At 42.9% G+C, this 4,788-nt stretch overlaps 1 long non-coding RNA gene across 1 annotated transcript; it reads left to right on the forward strand.

Annotated features, from left to right (window-relative positions):
• Positions 1–2,173: 2,173 nt before the first annotated feature.
• LOC141930251 (uncharacterized) lies at positions 2,174–4,142 on the forward strand. Its single transcript, XR_012625251.1, has 3 exons — positions 2,174–2,222; positions 3,347–3,452; positions 4,103–4,142. It is a non-coding gene; the product is annotated as an uncharacterized LOC141930251 (long non-coding RNA).
• The last annotated feature ends 646 nt before the right edge of the window (positions 4,143–4,788 follow it).

The following is a 4,788-nucleotide window of genomic DNA, read 5'->3' on the forward strand; positions in this document are numbered from 1 at the left end:
AAAAGCCACCAATAATTATAATATTTTATATATTTGACTTTTATATAAGTCATCAGGTATTCCTCCCCAATGTGCTAACACACATCCTGATGGGGAAATCTTGGGTACCTTTTCATCAAAAGCCAAATTACCAACACTCTTACTCTTGAACAAATGCATTAGTGTAGATGTCATTTCAAAATATTTTAAAATTCACACACACACAATCACTCGATCTTTCGCTTTGTTTTTCTCCGGCTGCACCCTCGCGGGGTAACAGAACCGCAGATCCAGACTCTGCACTCGCTTCGTACTTATTTGTACGTCTCAAACTCACACAAACACCACCAATTTTATTTTTTTTTCTGCTTTTTTTTTAAATACCAAAATACAAATACCAATGAAAACCTACAGCATATAGGTTTTTCCAATACCCAAATTTCTCCAACCCTGCAATAGCTTTCGCTTATGTCTTACGGGCAGAGGCCTCGGCTCCCAAACCAAACGGGTACCCTTTGTCCAACCCTGCGCAGCTTTCGCCGCATCTGGCAGGCACTTCCCAAACGAAACCAAATAAGAAGTGTCTTACCAATTCCAGGGGACGTCGCAAAGAGCTTTATGGATCGGGGATCGATGGGTATCCCCAAGAACTCCTCGGTGCCAGCCAGAACTGATCTGGTCCCCAACTCCTCCGGTCTCTCTCAGCAAGGTCCCATCTGGGTCGCCAGAAACTGTCACCAAACTGGGATGAAAGAACTTATTGACACCAGTTTGATGTAGATGAGCAGACACTTCTTTATTGACAGCCGGGTGCGCAGGGGAGTCGTCTCACCAGCAGCGCACACCTAACTCGTGTAACATGCTGATTATATAGGATACAGTCATACATATTAGTCAAGTTCTCACGCATAAACATGCTCATTCCTGTAACTCATTTTCTTATTCCCACCCCTTGCTGGTCATGTGCACTTGAGTCCTGAAATGAGTTGGGGGGCTGCTTTTGCGACCACCACGGACTACTGACCTAAAAGAACGACCCTCCAATGTCCTTGACTCAAGGACTTTGGCTCACATTGCAGTTTTAACACGCCTTGAGGCCCTTTCACAATACAACTTTTAAAACACCTGGTCTACAGGGCAATAAATCATCCTCACCAGACAGTCTAACGATGGTACCTCGTCTAGCAGCATAACTGGTTGTATGGTTACTCTAAATTAAATACAACATCTCTATGACTACTTAAAACATTACACCACTATCTTTTATAAAAACCGATATTTCTGTGAGATTCCATTTAATTGATTAGTCCTAATCATTCCTTATCAAAATCACCAAAAATCATCAACTCAATAACAAATCCGTAACAGTCAGTAACAGTGGTGTCCCTCTGGATGCACTTTAGAACCTCTAGTTCATTCTGCCCTGGTCCTGTTCCTCTCTGGCCGCTCAGCCCCACACGTTGCGGAAGGGACGCACGCTGTCACCGTGACATGAAGTGAGTAGGGGCTGCGCTGTGAACGTGCAGACTGCTTTGTAAAATCACCCCGGGTGATGTATGGCGCACCTCGCCTGTGACACTGAGCTCCTGAGAAGTGTTCCTCTTAGCCTGGGCTTCCTCGTGCAGACATTTGGACAGACTTCATGTGCACAGCGCATGAGCCTTTGCTGGGATGACTGTCCCCTGAGAACAGACTCTCAGTGGGCTGCGGCACCGTTCTGACAAGGGGTCTGCAGCACTGAAAACTGTCCCATAAGGTATCTGACAGCCCCTCAGGCACGGTAGAAAATCAGAATAAGGAAGGGTAGTGCATGCTGTCTGATGTGGACAGAACTTTTTCGATTTCTCTGGATGTTAACCAGTGGTAAGATAGCTACAGAAATCTCTTCCTTTTCTTCCTCACTGCCAAGGGAAGTGCCTTACCAGCACTGACACTGATGGCTCGTTGTGCACGGCTGGTTCATTACAGCACAGGATCAGCCTCTGAATCTCTTGGCTAAGGAACTTTTTAAAGCCAGTATTAGACCGTATTAGTGCCATGCTGCTTGCAGCTTACTAACAATTTTTTTGGTTCGGAAGCAACTCAGTCTTTATACTAAGTAGTTTAGCAGTGTAAAATCTGTAGTTTATCACAGTTTAGGAAGAATATGAAAGTAGAAAAAATACTTTCTTACACAGTCCTCCGCTCCTTTACAGGCAGTTGAAGATGCGTATGTACCAGTTGTCAAGTTTGGTGGCGTTGAGGTAAGCGGTTTGCTTTTTTTTGTTTAAGCGAGAAATATTTTTTTCTTCCTTTGGAATAGGAGAACTTCTCCAGTGACCATGCTATTTTACAAGGTTATTGGTACCTTAGAGTGTATTTAGGAAACTGTAATTAAGTGACCTGACCACAGCCTGTCCCAGGAGAAGACATTGCAGTAAAATGGGAGATTATAGGAAAATGAGCCCCCAGGAAGCCTGGCAGGCGTGGGAACATCAGGGACACCTCTTTCTAAACCCGTGCTGTAGAGCAGGGTAGCCTGCTGGAACGGCACTTGTCTCCCAGGGACTGTGCAGAGTGGGAGCAGAGGCAGGGTCCTTGCTGACTCCTCCCAGCTCTGACAAGCTGGCTTTCTACAGAGGGATGGGTATGGGGTAGTTCACGGTGTGAATCATGTCAGCAGACTAAAAGCTTTGTTACAAATCAAAAATGAAGTGGTCATGTGACAATCTGGAAAATGACAAGTAAAAGTACTCATGTGACTCCTGCCTGGGTTTGTCAGCTGCAGGAATCCTTGTATCTTGACTGCCTCTTATACGGTGACTGCAGACCTGCGTGCTGTAGTACCTAAGCAAGTCACTGCTTGGTACCACTCTCATGAAGTCACTTGTTCCGTGACCTTCTTGTGGCCTTTGTCTGGTGCAGACATTCACAGAATAACTTTCTTGCCTCAGACTGTGCTATGAACCAGACACTTCAGGATCAAAAGGGCTTACTGCATAGAGAGAATGCTCTCTCCTTTGCTGAAGTACAGCTGAGGTGATTGAACTTATGTCTTAATTCTATGATAATTTTTTTAAGTTCCCTTTTAATGGAAATTGTAAGTTTAGAGTAATCTTTTTCAACTTAAAAAACCCTTCCTTTCCCTAGCTTAAAAAGAAAGGGGGGATACAATGAAGGTTTTGTAAATAAAATACGGAACTTCTAGCAATTTTCTTGAGGTTTTTTGGCAAATAAATCTCTTGGGAGATGTATCTATAGCCACATAGTTCTAAATACAAATGTTAACAACTCTTTTTAAAGACTTGACTAACTGTCCCCCACTGGTGTGCTGTTCACAAACAGTGCAGCATTCTAACTCATGGTTGGCACCCTTTTTCCTCTTAAGATTGACCTGGTGTTTGCAAAACCGTCTGTGCAAACTGTTTCTGATGATCTCAGAGATGACTGGCATCTGAGAAGCCTGGATAGGAGATGTATACTGAGCTTAAATGGTGAGCATATTTACACATCTTTAAAAAGAAAGTGTTACTGGAATGGGTATAAAATGCACATGACACAACTCCAGTTTCTGTACAAGGTGCATAAGCTGATCTCCTGTGTACTTGAGAGCTGAGGAGGTGGCGAGTGGGCTTAAATGTAGATGTTTCAAGGAGCTGTGTGTTTAGGTAGACCTGTATTTCATGTTTCTTGGATCAGGGTGTGTGCATTGTTCCAGTTTGCCACAGAGACTGCTTCAGATGAATAGGCAGAGCACTTGATAGAGAAGAATGTGTGGTAGTTCATACAAAACAATAAAGATATTTAAAATACCCGAAGCCTAACTTGCTCGCTGTTTAACAGTGACTGGTTTAATTGTTCCTGGCTGTCGAAAGAAACCTGGATTTTGGAATCCTCTAGAAAGGCCTTATTAAAAATGGTTGGTGATAGTCTATAAACTATGACAAAGCTGTTGAGGGCACCAGTTACCTGGAGGGATACTGAATGTTATGTGTAATCTGTAATTTTTAACGTACTACAAAGCGAGTAATCCAAAGTTGTTTTCATAGATTTGAACAATAAACCGTAAGCTATTGATCCAGCGTAGCATAAAACAGACCTGTACCTGTTACTAGGAACTGCTGTCCTTCAACTTTTTTCTTAGAGTTACCGATGAAATGCTACATCTAGTGCCAAATGAAGAGAACCGTGCAATTAAACTGTGGGCAAAACGTGAGTAAGGTGATTGTTCATAATCTTTAAGCTTTCCAGAGGCACCTCATGCTGAAAAAATAAGACCATTAGAAGTACTTCAGCTTTGGATAGCCATTTAAATGACAGTTTTCAAACAAAACCTGTTTTTTAGTTTAGATTCAAGGTCTGTCCATGGGGTAGAGTGGGTGTGTTTTTTAATGGGGGTAGAGTGGGGAGAAGAGGGGAGTGCCTACAAGACAAGGTGCTTTACTGCTTATCAGGAACATGACTACAGATGGTAAAAAAGCCAAGTTAAGTATAAAAGCTTGATCCATAAGGAATAAGAAAGTATTGTTTGCGCATGTGGCTAGAGCAAGTACTAGAAGAACGGCAGAATTTTTTCTTAAGGGAGGTTGGAGTGAAGCAGTAGCTGTAGCAGTGTAGGCAAATTTCAGAGCAGCAGTATTTTGGGAAGTGGTGTGGTAATGATCCTTTTTCTCATCACTGTTAAGGACCAACAATTTTGTCTCATTGCACTGCAGTAACAACTGACTTTGAGGCTGAAGTGTACTGAGTATTCTATAGATTGTGAAGTTGGTGCTGCATGTTTGAAGGGATATCCTTGGGTATTGAGAGACTGCAGGCTAACTGCAGTGT

The sequence above is a fragment of the Strix aluco genome, chromosome 15 (genome assembly GCF_031877795.1).
Source record: "Strix aluco isolate bStrAlu1 chromosome 15, bStrAlu1.hap1, whole genome shotgun sequence".
Classification (NCBI taxonomy): Eukaryota; Metazoa; Chordata; class Aves; order Strigiformes; family Strigidae; genus Strix; species Strix aluco.